Source organism: Canis aureus, chromosome 2, assembly GCF_053574225.1.
Source record: "Canis aureus isolate CA01 chromosome 2, VMU_Caureus_v.1.0, whole genome shotgun sequence".
In the NCBI taxonomy this organism is placed as follows: Eukaryota; Metazoa; Chordata; class Mammalia; order Carnivora; family Canidae; genus Canis; species Canis aureus.
The window spans coordinates 40,749,993-40,764,826 of record NC_135612.1 but is presented as its reverse complement, the minus strand read 5'-3'; the positions used below and the strand labels follow the sequence as shown (position 1 = coordinate 40,764,826).

At 51.5% G+C, this 14,834-nt stretch overlaps 1 pseudogene; it reads left to right on the top strand.

Annotated features, from left to right (window-relative positions):
- Positions 1-14,537, top strand: part of LOC144289857 (ADP-ribosylation factor 1 pseudogene) — a 56,255-nt pseudogene extending 41,718 nt beyond the window's left edge.
- The last annotated feature ends 297 nt before the right edge of the window (positions 14,538-14,834 follow it).

The following is a 14,834-nucleotide window of genomic DNA, read 5'->3' as shown; positions in this document are numbered from 1 at the left end:
CTTGGGGGGAGGCCACAGACCCCACACCTAGGTGCCTCTCTACACCCCAACTTGGTCACTATGTCCTAGAAGAAGGCTCTGGCCAGCCCCAGCAGAAAGCAGCCAGGCTGGCCAGCCCGGCCCAACCCCACCCAGCACCACAAAGGCCTGGCTCGACCAGCAGCAGCTCTTCCTTGATTTATGAAATATTCTCCATTTGCTCTTTCACAAGTCCCTGTGCTCACTGACCTTACCCCTCTGACCCCTCCCACCCCACCTCGTGCTGCTGCTTGACAGGCCCCCAGGTCCCAGGGTCTGGGTCCTGCCAGGCCGCAGCTGCTGGGTGCCTCTGACACCTCCCCCTTCTCGCGGGGCCTCTCAGACACATGTTTCTAATTTCCAAAGCCCGGGCCATGAGGTGGGAGGGGGCAGCTCATGCCTGGCACCTGCGGGCTCCCAAGCCACCTGGGGGGGAAAAGGGGGTAGGAACGGGGAGGGGAGGCCCCCTCGGGCCTGGCCTGCCCCCAGGGAGCCCCTGCCAGGGTGCCCAGAGCTACCAGGGGAACAAGGAGTCAGAGCAAGGAGTGGCCCCGGCAGGGCGGGGGCCGAAACGGGCCTTTCCCAGGCCAGATGTTTCTAGAATCTAGCCTTGAATGGTCCCAACAGAATCCCTCCCCAGAGGTGGGCCTGCCCAGTGTTCCTTTAAGAGAAGCAAGACGACCAGGCCATTTCCTCAGAGCCTGGGAGGTAGAGCCGGGGCGTCTTTGTGAATGTGATGCTTCTTCTCAGCTCTCCCTGTGGCCTCCTCAATCCTGGACATCTGCAGGGGACGTGGTTACTCACTGACCACATGGTGAGATGCAGCCCTTCAGGTTGAACTTTTCTTTTTACGATTTTATTTATTTGAGAGAGAGTGTGTGTGCACATGTGTACGTGAGCAGGGCTGGGGGCTGAGGGAGAGGGAAAGAGAGAACCCCAGGCAGACTCCCCGCTGAGCCCAGAGCCCAACAACCCTGAGATCATGACCTGAGCTTTTCAGGAGTCGACACTCAACCAACTGAGCCACCCAGGTGGCCCCCAGATTGAACTATTTTTAAATCAAATTTCTTGAGGTGTACTTTATACACAGAATTCAGCATTTTTAGGTATACAACTTGATGCTTTTTTTAAAAAAAAGATTTTATTTATTCATGAGAAACACAGAGAGAGAGGCAGAGACACAGGCAGAGGAAGAAGCAGGCTCCCTGCGGGGAACTTGATGCAGGACTCGATCCCAGGACCCCGGGATCACAACCTGAGCCAAGGGCAGAGGCTCAACCACTGAGCCACCCAGGTGCCCCCATTTGATTCTTTTTGACAAGTGCACAGTCCTGTAAGCACCACCACAGTCTAAGAAGGAATATCTCCATCTGCTCAAAAGGTTTCCTGTGTCCCTTTGCGGTCAATATCCTTCCCCCACCCGCAAACCTGGCAACTGCTGATCTCTTTCCATCCCTAGCATCCATCCCTATGACGCTTTCCGGAGCGTCATATCACTAGAATCATAAAACATTGTCATGGAATTGGAATCCTAAATCATAAAACATCTAGTTTCTTTCACTTAATGTTTTTGAGTTTTATCCATATCCCTGCATGCTTTGGAACTCCCTTCTCTTAATGCTGGGTAGTTCGCCCGTGTGGACACACTATGTTTTGTTCATCCATCCACCAGCTGAGGACATTTGTGTTTTGCTGCTTCTTGGCCGTGGCGAATAATGCTGCTGTGAACAATCACGTATACGGTTTGTGTGAGGACGTGTGTTTTCAACTCCTGGGTGACTACCTGGGAGGAGGATTCCTGGTCATATGGTCAAAGGTATATGTTTACCTTTGTAGGAAACAGCAGGACCGTTTTCTAGAGTGGTTTTACTGCTTTACGTTCCCACCAGCACTGAGGGGTGTGTTTTCATTTTAGCTGTTCCAACAGGTGTATGGTGACATTTCATCATGGGTTTATTTTGCGTTTCCCTGACAATGACATTCCACCTTTCCATGTGCTGATTGGCTCTCTGTATATCTTCCTTGATGAAGTATCTGTTCAAATCTTTCCCCCCACCCCTGTACCCCACTCTTTAAAAGGCTTATAAAACTGTCAAAAGAGCTCCCTAGCATTTGGGGAAAGTGTCACATTCTCTCCTGACCCCCAGACTCACCTCACAGGCCGCAATAAAGTGAGAGCCTGCTACAGGTCATGCCCTGGCCCCGGCCCTGCCCTTCTGGTGGGCAATGCCCACAGGGGCCCAAAGGGGGAGAAATGCAGAATTTCCCGAAAAAGTAAAATAATAGTATCATAAAGATGAGTTAGAACAGGGGGCACCCAGGTGGCTCAGTCGGTTAGGCGTCTGACTCTTGGTTTTGGCTCAGGTCGAGATCTTGGGGATCAGGACCCACAACAGGCTCTGTGCTCAGCAGAGAATCTGCTTGAGCCTCTCTCTCCCTCTCCCTCTGCCTCTCCCTCTGCTCACTCTCTCTGTCTCTCTCTCTCTCAAATAATCTTAAAAAAAAAAAAAAAAGATGTATTAGGGCATACACATAAAGCATTTAGTCAGCACCGAGCAAACTGCAAGTGCTCATTAAGTGTCAACTTTTATCACTATTATTATTATCTAGTGATTCAGGATTGAACCTGAAGTCCAAGTGCCCAGGTTAGAGACCAAGGCTGGGAGGGGGTCCTCCAGGTGTCATAGGCCCCCCCTAGACCTGCCTGTCTCTGCAAAGCTGGGCTCAGCTAACCACGTCCTACCTGCTGGATGTGACCCCACCCCTGCAGCAGGACTCTGAGGGTTTCTTTTGGGGTTACTTGCTGCCATTAATCCTCTTCTGGCCTCAGGAAGTCCTCCCTCTCACACACACACAGACTGGCCTCACACGTCTGTCCCTCCAGGAGGAACCCCTCATCCCAGATGCACCAGATACATCTTCCAGGAAGAGGATACTGTCGTTCCTCTGAACTCCTAGGCCCAGTATCTCCCAAGCAGTGGTGTCTGTGGATAGTGAATGCAGGGCAGAGACCTGGGCACTCAGGAAGTAGGGGGCAGCCGACTTAGCTGGCACCAGGCAGTGTGGATAGCAACACGCTCGGGAGAGAGGGAGAGAGGGTACTCAGGGCACGGCTGTACCTCTAAGCAGAGGACTGGGGTCTCGCTCTGGGCCAGAACAAGAGGTGATGTGAGCAGAGAGCTGGGCAGCAGTCCAGGAGTGGGGTGGAGGGGTGCTGTGGGGCCTGGGGTGGGGGGTGGAAAGAAAATGGGTTCAGGAGAAGCTGCTCCCAGCAGTGGGACTTGAACAAATTCCGCAGGCTCTCTAAGCCATGCTTTTCTCCTCTGTGAAGTGGGACTCACAAGTCAGCCTGCCTCTGGGGAGAGCTGGGAGTGAAGTGGCCCACAGCTACTTGCTGTGTGAGCCGGGAGGGAGTAGGACGCAGAAAGTCTCCCCGGCTTCACTAGGGAATGTGGTAGCACCAAGGTGGCTGCAGGGCTCCCTGAGTAGGGATGTGATGGGGACTCACGTGAACAGAGACACCGAACCCCCTGGCACATGCAGTACTTCCTTCATAGGATTCCCTACTCCACATACATTCCAGATTGCCAGACCTCCCGTTTTATGTTTCTGATTCCACAAGTAACATATAAGGACGAATCCAGGCACTTGCACGTGCACGTGTGCATGTACACACACACACACACACACACACCCCAAACCCTTGCTTCCTTGCCCCATCAGTAGCAGAGTGGGCTGGGGCCTGTTCTTCTATACTCAGTACCCATATGCTTAGGACCCCCAAGTAAGGAGTGTGTGTGTGTGAGATTGGTTCTTAGCATGTGTGTTGCTCCAAATCGCTTTTGTCACTTAACATCACGACTTGGGACCTTGCTCTGACAGGCCATCAGAACATCCTCTGTAGGAAGGTGCCAGTTTTCACAGAGCCGTGCAGCCACTGAGCAGTGTTTGGGTTACCTCAGACCTCACTCAGGACAAAGAAAGACCAAGAAACAATGACAGATTTCTGTAGTATCTTTACTTCATAAACTGCCCAGAGCTAGGGATCCCTGGGTGGCGCAGCGGTTTGGCGCCTGCCTTTGGCCCAGGGCGCGATCCTGGAGACCCGGGATCGAATCCCACATCGGGCTCCCGGTGCATGGAGCCTGCTTCTCCCTCTGCCTGTGTCTCTGCCTCTCTCTCTCTCTCTGTAACTATCATAAATAAATAAAAATTAAAAAAAAAAAAAAAAACTGCCCAGAGCTGGCAGGAATGTTTTTCCAGGTTAGGAGAACAAGAGGTCCGAGGCCACACCAAGGCCACCCCCTCAGAGGCAGAGGCAGACTCCCAGGGTCCTGCCCACCACCCTCAAAGGAAGCATCTCTGCTCAGAGGAAGGCCTCTCTCAGAAATGCAGTCCCCGACACTGGATTGGCCCCCAAGGCCCCTGGGTCACACACACGACCAGGCTCACTGCCCTCCATTCCCGAGGACCAACAGAGGGGTCTGGGAAGCTGGGCCAGGGACCCTCACCCAGGGAAGCTCTTTGTCAGCTTAAAGAGGCCTCAATCCCTTTCCCAAAGGGCTTTCGTACTTTCATGATTGCCAGGGTATCGGCAGGTGACTAGCCCAGTCCCCAGTAATCTCTCACTAAATGGTTTCGGCCTCTATGATGGTCCTGGCCCGAATCAGTTGCTCACTGAGGGTTGCAGGTCAGTGACTTTGATTCTCTCCTTCCTTCTGCATTATCCAACATTCTTCTGTGAAGAAGAGCATCCCTAACCCCTGGGGATGAACAGGTGATTCTCCGAAAATGGTGTCATGCTCCCCTCCAACAGTGAGAAGTAGGCCTCCCTTCCTTGCTTCCCTCACCCCTTCCCTTTTCTCCTGCCTTCCTTGTCTTTTTCTTTTTTCTCTTTGATGATCACAATGGGCCTATGATTTATATGTATCGTTCTTTGTGCTCAATTATGGCCATTATGCTTTTCGATGTCCCAATTACCCTAGAAATCTTTGAGCACTTGCTTGCTTGCTTTCTGGCACGAGATGTCCCAGGCCTGCCTTCCCCCCAGCAGCTGGGGCAGAGTGAGGACTAAGCTGCCAGCCTCCCGACCCTCCACAGATGCTCTAGGGTGGGGAGAGGTTGCTGGGTCGGTCACTTCCAGGCACACAGTTCCCTGCAGCTCCTGGTCCTCCCAAGGGAGGCCTCGGGAGGGTCCTTCTCATAAACTCAGTCTCAGCCCTTTAGTCAGGGCTTTAAACCCAGACGATGAGTAATTTCAAGGGCACCAGAAAAGGCCAGACACCAGATAGAGCTGCCCGCCTATGAGCTGATGCCTGAAATTCCCCCCCATTCACTCCTAACTGTGGAGCAGATCCCTGTTAAAGTACCACCTCCCTGTGGTGTTCCCAAGAGCAGACGTTACCGATGAGGCAGACAATCCTGGGGTGCCTGAGCCCCAAGGTTGGAAAGAGGGGCCAGTCTGCCTTGGGGAGGAGCCTGGAGAGACAGACTTTGGGGATTGTCTGGGTCTGGGCACCACTTCATAGACATGTGTCACAACCTGGCAGCCCCAGCCCCTGCCCACCCACCGCTCTAGGAAAAAACTACCTCACCCCCGGCAACCTGTAAGACCCCCACAGGGCTCGTGGGGCTAGATTCAGAACCCTGGCTTCTGCTGGGGCACAGACGCCCTTTATGGCTGCAGGACATTGAGCTCATGATGGTCAATGAAGAAATCCATGTGTTTCCTTTTCCCTGTTAACCCCTTAGTCTCCGGGGCCTACCAAAGTACCACAACCTGGAAATATAAATCTTTGACAGAGTTGAGAGGCAGGGAGTGAAAACACCAAGCCAGCCAAGAGTGGTGTAGGTGGAGTGTGAATGCGTGTGTGTGTGTGTATGCATGCGTGCAAACGTGCACATACGTGTATGTCCATGTGCATGTGTGTAGGGGGAGTGTTGGGGGGGGCCTGACTCAGGCTGCATCTGCTTTGAGGAGTAGGCCCCAGAGGTCTTAAAGGGTCTATGATCTTTAAGATGGGCTCACCCCACCTGTCCACGCTGCCCTTCCCACCTGTTCCCTGTGGGGTCCAAATACATTTCAGGCCATGAAGGTTCTTCCTCATTAACAGAATGAAAAACAGTTGTTTTCAATGCACACAGAGCTGTTTCTGTTTGTGACAGGATACTAGTTTGACATATTAATCAAAGGGCTTTATTTTCTGTTTGGGTTTTTGTTTTGTTTTGCTTTGTTTTTTGTTTGTTTTTGGGTTTTTTGGTACATCATCCTACCCAATCATTTAGCCCATTCAGGCAGCAGGTTATTTTCAACTGGAGTTCCTCAGGGTGGGGGCCACACAGCAGGGCATGCACAAGCAGGCTTTTTGTTGATTTTTTTTGTTTTTTGTTTTTTAAAGATTTCATGTATTTATTCATGAGAGACACAGAGAGAGGGAGAAGCAGGCTCCCTACAGGGACCCCAATGTGGGACTCAATCCTGAAACCGTAGGATCACATCCTGAGCCGAAGGCAGATGCTCAACCGCTGAGCCACCCAGGAGTCCCAACGGGTAGGTCTCAACGTCCACTGTAAGCTGCTGAGACTCCAGGAAGAGGAACAGTAGGAGAGAGAGCTTCATGGTGGAAGAGCCCAGCTCTTTTGAGAGAGAAAGTTTTGGTTTTGTGTTTTGGCTTTGGTCCTAAAAGGCCCAGAGGACAAGGGTTAGACCAGACAAAAGGAAGAATGCATGCAAGACCAGTGCTGCCCCTAGAAGAAGCCTGTCCAGGAGGGCAGGAGGAGGGGAGAGATAAGCAGAAGGGGTAGCCACTCTGACCCCACAGCCCAGGTCCAGATGGTGCATGTGATGGAGACAAATGGCTGGAGCTTCATGGAGTCCAGAGAGGATGGAAGAAAGTGAAGCCTGGTGAGCCTCCTCCCACCAGGATTTCCCACCATAGCAGGTGAACTAGTTAGTATGCTTAAACATAGGGCCCAGGCCACCTCTGCTTTCTCCTCCATCATCCCTGGGGGAAAGGGAGGACCCTGGTCCTCATCACAAGAGATGGAGGTCTAGCCATCACATCCATGCTCCAAATAGCAGATGAAGAAAAGGGGAAGGTGAGCCAAGGCCATCCCACAGACAGGTCTTTGAGAGATTCCTCGACCACTGCCTGACATCACTCAGGTGTCCCAAGTGTCAGGGAGGCTGAACAAAACATGTGGTCTTATTTCACGAGGCCAGGAACCAGTAGAAGATGCTCTGAGCTGGTCCTGCAAGGTCCCAGCCACTGCAAAAGAGTGAAGGGCATGTGAGCCCCCAAGGCTGTGCCTGCCAACCTCTCTGCTGTAGTGACATCTTTCCCCCTGCTCCATCCTGAATTCTCAGGCTTAGGAGTCAGGGGCCCCTCCATCCTGGGACTCTTCCTTGAATGAGGCCTTTTACAAATAAGAGCTGACCCCGAGCACCAGAGCTGTGCTTCCTCAAATGGTTAGACTCTACTCATCTGTAGCTGTTGAAATTGAAATTTAAATTAATTGAAATCAAATAAATTTTGGTGCTCAAAATCACTAGTCATCAGGAAGATGCAAACCCAAACCACAATGAGATGTCAGCTCTCATATGTGAGAAATGACTATCATGAAAATAACAAGAGATAACCAGTGTTGATGAGGGGGTGAAGAAAAAGAAATCCTTGTGCACTCTTGGTGGGAATGCAAATTGGCGCCACCACTATGGAAGGCAGTGCAGAGGCTCCTTGAACAATTAAAGAGAGAATTACCACATGATCCAGCAATTCCACTTCTGGATATTTACCTGAAGGAAGAGAAAACATTAACTCAAAAAAATATCTGCAGCCCCATGTTTATTGCAACATTATTTACAAAAGCCAAGACATGGAAGTGACCTAAGTATCCATCAAGAGATGAATGGATAAATAAAATGTGGCACATACACACACACACACACACACACACCTTGGAATATTATTCAGCCATAAAAAGAAGGAAATCTTGCCATTTTTGACAATGTGGGTAGACCTTGAGGGCATTCTGCTAAGTGAGAGGAGTCCACTAGAGAAGGACAAATACCATACGCTCTCATTTTTATGTGAAATCTAAAAAAAAGAACAATCAAACCAAATCCATAGATATGGAGAATAGATAGGTGGTTGCTGGGGTGGGGGATGGGAGTGAAATGGGGGAATGTGGTCAGAAGAGGCAAATTTACAGTTATAAAAGAAGTCCTGGGGATGTCATGCACAGCATGGTGGCTATAATTAATAATGCTGCATTGCATATTGAAAGTTGCTATGACAGCCAATCTTAGAACTTTTCATCATGAGAAAACCATATTTGTAAGTACACATGGTGATGGATATTAATTAGATGCACTGTGGTGATCATTTCACAATTTATACCAATATTGAATCATTATGTTATACACTTGAAACTAATATCATGTTATGTAATTATAACTCAGAAAAACTTAAAAAGTCAGCTCCTCTATCACACTAATATTTCAACATTTTAAGTGTTCAGTAGCCTCACGGGGCTGGTAGCTACCATACCAAAAGCACAGACATAGAAGAGTCCATCACTAAAGAAAGTTCTATCTGCAGCACTGCCCCAAAGGGATGATGGTCCAGAGTCCTCAAGTTTCCGCTTGGGGAACTACAGCAGTGGGCCCCTTCAGGGCTCATGTTCTTCCCTCACCACAATCCCTGCTTCTGGTGACCAGAGCCACACCCTGGCCCCATCACACCAACCAATGAGATGGATAGTCTGTCTGATGCTGGGATGCAAAGAGGGAGAGACCAACAGGGACAAAAGGAAGACAGTTGAGGAGGATCAAGGCACTGCTGGCCTCTGTGATGGCTGACTGGGCAAATGGAAGTAAATCCCCTCTCTGCTCTCAACTTCCTCACCCACCCACCCACATAACCATCTACTAACCCATCCACTCACCCACTCATCTGCCCATCCACTCATCCACCCACCCCCCACTCATCCACCCACCTACCCTTCCACTCTATCCACCCTTCCAACCACGGATCTATCCAACCATCCATTCATCTACTCACCCATACACTTATCCATCCACCTGCCACCCATCCACCCATGCACCCATCTATTAACCCATTCACCCACCCACTCACCCACCCACTCATTCACCTATCCATCCACCTACCCATCCACCTGTCCATTCATCCATCCATGTATCCATCTATCCATCTGTTCCATATTCCCACCTTCTAAGCATTGTGGGTACAAAAACAAATGAGCCAGACTTCCACCTCAATACAAAGACAACTAGCAAAATGGTTGTTATTATTTTATGTTATTATTTTATTATTTTATGACAACTGGCATAGCAGTTGTCATAGTGGTGGAATAAGTGCTCTGATAAGTATGGAATGAATGCCACAGGGAGACAGGGTAAATACTGATGAGTGCCAAGGAGCCCGCCCAGGCCCCTCCTCCCTTAGGAGACTGTACTCCCCAAAGTGGGCTGAGGCAGTCGATCCATATGCTGGGACTGGCCTCCATGCCCTAAGGGAGGGTTGTGGGAGGCTGAGTGACCTCCCAGGACCCGTTCTGGCCAGGCCACTCAGCCAAAGTAGGGGCTCAGGCTAGCCCCCCACCCACCTGCCCTGTGGCTCCCACTCCCAGGCTGCCAAGCCTCCACCCCCACAAGAGGAACAAACCCAGGAACCCCCAAGGGGTGACCTCACCTGCAGACGAGCCTGGCAAGGCTGCCTTTTGGCTTCAGCTTCCCTTGAGAGGATTTGGAAAAGGTGGGCCTGGCCACAGTCCCAGCTCTTCCACTCTTGAGCCAGAGGGCTGCTCAGAGCTTCAGAGGCTCCAGCTATAAGAAGCGAATCCACGTGCCTTGCAGACCGTGTCAAGGTGGCACATGATGTGGACAAAGGCCTATTTGGGGACCAGCATCAGCTGGTATCTAACAAATGCTACACGAGGTTACCACTCGACAAGCGGGCCCTTTCCACTCTCACATATTCCAATGCTATAAACTAGAGATTTGAGGCCCAAGGGATCACTCCTATAACTTCACAAGCCTGAACAAAACCGTCCTGTACGTGGTCTCCAGCCCGTACTCAACAGGAAAGGGCAACACGTCATAAATCAAAACACCTTTGACTTGCCTGGGAGATCTGCTCTCCCACACACTTCACCTGAGTCTTTGGAGAATTTTCATCACATATGTCAACGTGCCAGGCAACCAGGAGGTCTGAGGCCTCCAGGGAGCCACCGCCTTTTACAAGCGTGTGAACAGCCACGGAGCCTCGATTCACGGTGGGCACCAGACAGGGCCTGTGCACACCTGACGGTGAGCTGATTGGCTGCACTTCGCTGCTGCTTTTTAAAAGGTTCAAGATCGGATGCGTTCATTGTAAATGCAGTTTGAGAGCTGAGTGGGCCACAGGGTTTGCCAAACCTCTTCTCTCCCACAGGAGCATATCCTATAGGCAACATTTGCCCAACTGTTCAGGCCGGATGAGTCGATAAAGATTTCTGGAGCACTGGGTGCCGGGCTACGTTTGACGGACAGACAGATAATATCCAAACAATATTAATTTACGGAGTGCCTACTCTTCCAGGGACTCTGCCGGTCAGTGAATAAGACAGGGATGATCTCACCCTCGTGGTATTCAATTTGGTATTCAATTTGAGGATCAGATAAGGAGACAATCAAATAAATAAGATGCTTATGAACCAGTACGTGTTCGAGTATTGCAAAGAAAATAAACAGACTGAGATGATAATAACAGGTGATCGCTGTCCTCTTTGACAGCATGCCATTTAACTTGAGATAGGAAGGGCACCTGGGTGGCTCAGCGGTTAAGCATCTGCCTTCAGTTCAGGTCATGACCCCAGGGTCCTGGGATCAAATCCTGTATTGGGCTCCCTGCAGGAAGCCTGCTTCTCCCTCTGTGTCTCTGCCTCTCTCTGTGTGTCTCTCATGAATAAATAAAATCTTTTAAATATTTTTTTAAATTAAAATAAACTGAGAAAGGAAGGATGCAGAGTGAACCAGTCAGTCATGGGAAGAATGCAGGGGAAAACATGACAGACAGCAACTAGCATGGGCAAAGGCCCTGAGTCAGGAAGAGGTTGCCATGCTCAAACCCCTGAAAGACTGAGGCAGCCGGAGAAGGAAAAGAGAAGCAGGAACAGGCAGCTGAGGCCACATAAGCCATAAGGAGTGTAGATTTTATTCTTGGTTACAGGAAGCTGTTGGAAGGTTTGAGGCAGAGGACCCATGTGCTCCCACGCGGCTTGAGGAATGCCACTCCTCTGCTGCTGTGTGAAGAATGGACTGGAAGAAACACAAGTGGAGCAGAGAGACCCATTTGGAGGACTTTGGAGCCTTCCAGGTGAAAACTGAGGCTTACCTGGATGACGGCGATGGTAGCAGGACAGAGGGAAGTGGGGAGAAGCAGGATAGTTTTGAACACAGAGCCCCAGGCTCTATCTGCTGAGGTAGATCTGAGGTTGGAAGGAAAGGAGAATCAAGGACCTCATGACCTGCCGGCTTTAACACGGTGGCACCGGTGGCTGAGACAGGGTAGGTCCATCCACCGAGGGTGGAGAGACAGGTTATAAGGGGGAATCGGGAGCTCTGTGGTGCACACAGGAAGTTTAGAGATGCCTGCAGAACCAGCAAACACAAGGGATGTAAGGGCTTTAGGAACTCAGGGGACGGTCTGGCCTAGAGATAGGGATGCGGGGCTATCCACCCACCGGTGGAGCGGGACCCCTCAGATATAATTGTGAGGAGGAAGAAGAGGCAAAACAGTGGCCAGAGGAGAAAGAGGAAACCAGGAGCTGGGTGCTGTGGAAGGCACCTGAGATAAGCATTCCTGGGGCGGGGGGGGGGGGAGGCGTTGTTAGCATGTCACCTTGGGCTGAGAAGTTAGAGGAGCTCAGAGACGCGCCTGGGCATGTCACAGGGCGCCGCCGGTGACTGGCCACAGCAGCTCCATGGTGGCTGTGGGACAGGAGGCAGATGGGGGTGGAGAGAAGAGTGGTGGAGAGGTGAGGACGTGAGCATGGCGCCTGGGGTGACACCAGCCCCGCACTTTGAGAACACTCAGGCTCTGCTTGGAGGACTTTCTCACCTTGAAGGTCCTGTGTCCCTGAGGTAGAGTGGAGAAAATTCTCTTCCCGGTCTCCTGTGCACCCAGGGCGCAATAACAGGACCTGGCTCCACCGGCCAGACTCAACTTCGTGAGTCTGTCAAGCTCTCTTCCCAACCTCCTCTGCAGCCGGGGCACAGGCATGTGACCCAGCTCCACCAATCGGATTCACGTTTATTGACATCAGTTCAGGAGGAAGGTCCAGAGGACAGCAGGGGTTGAGCTCCAAGCATCAAAGAGATGCTAGTGGTGGCAGCAGGGCCAGTTGTGGTAAGGTCGCGCTCCAGGCAGTGGACCCACTGTGGCATCTGGCGCTGCATGGAGCAGTGGGAGTAGTTTCCTCTCTAGCTCTGCTGGTGTTCAAGTGTAGGGAGTTGATCCTTGGGGCTTAGTTTCCAGCCTGCTACTCCAGCCTTCTTCAAAATTTCTCTTAATAAACTATTTTGGGGTGTCTGAGTGGCTCAGTCGGTTAAGCATCCAACTCTTGATTTCAACTCAGGTCATGCTCTCGGGGTTGTGAGATGGAGCCCTGAATCAGGCTCTGCACTGAGCACGGAGTCTGCTGGTCCCTCTTCCTCTGTTCCTGCCCCAGCTCACGATCTCTCTCTCTCTCTCTCTCTAAAATAAATAAAATCTTTTTAAAAATAAAAATAAACCCCTGTTTGGTTGAATCATCTTAACTCAGCTTCTGTTGCACAAACTAAGAATCATGCCTGATTGAGAAGACTAGAAGGAGCAGAACAGAAAGCAAGGAGGAGCCTGAGCACCCCACCTCCGCCCCTGCTCCATGCCAGGCCAGCCCAGGGCTGCCCCAGACTTCCTGTTGTGTGAGGCCAAGAAATCCTTCCCTGCTGTTCAGGTTTTCTTAAAGGCAAATGCACTCCTAAGTCAAGTCTGGTAGCCGGCAGAGGAGTGGGAATGGGCTGAGAGAGCAGGAAGGGGCGGACATGCAGAACCCCAACATGCAGGATGGAATCTTGGGGACGTCTGCTTTGCAGCAGCATGACATTTGGCCACAGCGTCACCTGCTCCATGGTGAGACAGAGACCAAATGCCAACCGAGGCCATAGAATTGGGGAAACATAAGGAAACATCCAGAATTGGGGAAACATAAGGAAACATCCAGAATGCTCTTATTCACTACGTCGGGTAATGTTCTACAACAGAGAGGAGGGACTGAGATCAGTGACAGAGGTGGAACAGTAGCAGTAACAGTGACAGTAACAGTGACAGAAGGGAAAGTGGCAGCTCAGAGAGAGGTACCTGTACCAGCGGCCTGCCATCAGAATGGATGGAAAGTCCCAGAGTCTTGCAGGATCACACACACACACACACACACACACACACACACACACGCACGCAGAGTTTCTTTACCACAGAGTAAATCAAGTTCTTGCCTGCAAATAACAGCCATAGCAGGAGATAAAATTAAGACACAAGGTCTTTTTCCAGAACCTTCTTTTAAGAATTCCATCTAACAGAGGGGCCCCTGGAAAAAAGCATGTGAGTCCTTGGGGATGTCTCCCACCAAGGTCACGGTTTTGAGTCATGTAATTACAGTGACCATTCCACTAGGTTGAGGACACAGCAGAGCCCAGTGGGTAAATAACTGGAGTTGTCATGTGTAAGGCTTAGGCTAGAGCAGCTCTCCGGCTGTGGTCACTCTCCAGTGGGACTGACCTCCTTCCAAAAGACCAGAAGCCAACCAAGTTTTTGAGTAAAATGAATTACCTAAAATAATCAACCCAAGGCTGATGGTAACAGCCAATCCCTGAAGCAACCCCAGGACCCCAAACTCATACCACCCAGAAGCCATGTGGCCCCCAGAGATGGCATGCCCCGTAAGTCCTGTCTCTCCCGTGGCCATGGAGAATAATGGGCAAGAAGGACCCCTCTGGAGGGCAGAGCCAAGTCCACAGGGGACCATGGCGATGGCAGAGCCACCCAGGGGCAGAGCAGGTGCCGTGTGGCCACCCAAGGAGCAGCGTGGCCGTGGGGAACAGGACTTCACCTGCTTCCCGTTCTCCCTTTTTCTGAATGGAAGCTGTTTCCGCCGCCTTCCCAAGCGTAGCCAACAGCTAATGCCGAGGTGGTTGGAGCAGACTACTTGTCTTGTGGTTTAAGTCACAGGCCCACGGCTGGCTTTGTGGAGAAGCCTGCCCGGTGAAGCAGGACGACACCCTGTCCGGCTGCCCCAGGACGCGGTGTGTTTGCCGCGTCGGAGGAAGGAGTACGACAGGTGTTGGCTGCAGAGGGGCCGCTGGGTGGCGGTTCCTGCTGGCTGTCCAGCCAGTGCCCATCCCCACTTTCTTCCTGCCACCAGTGCTGGCTCAGAAGGAGCACGAATGTGCTCGTGTGAGCTACTCATCTTCTCAGTGAGAGGTGGCCCCTGCTGCAGGTCGGTCATCGAAAGTCAAAGCTTGCTGGAGGAAGGACTACCTCTGTTCCTTCGCCTCGCCCTCCTCCCTCCTCTTCCCACATAGAAAGGAGATGTGACGCCGGTGATGCAGCAGCCACCTTGTGATGACGTGGCGTGAAGGGAGGTCGTCGACCAGTGTGAGGGAGCCAGAGAGATGTGGGAGGTTAGGGGAGAGCGGAGCGACATGGTGGCGAGTGGGAGAGCACGCGGCCAAGAGGCCCAGATACGACCCCACCCTCGAGGAACCAAGGCAGGAA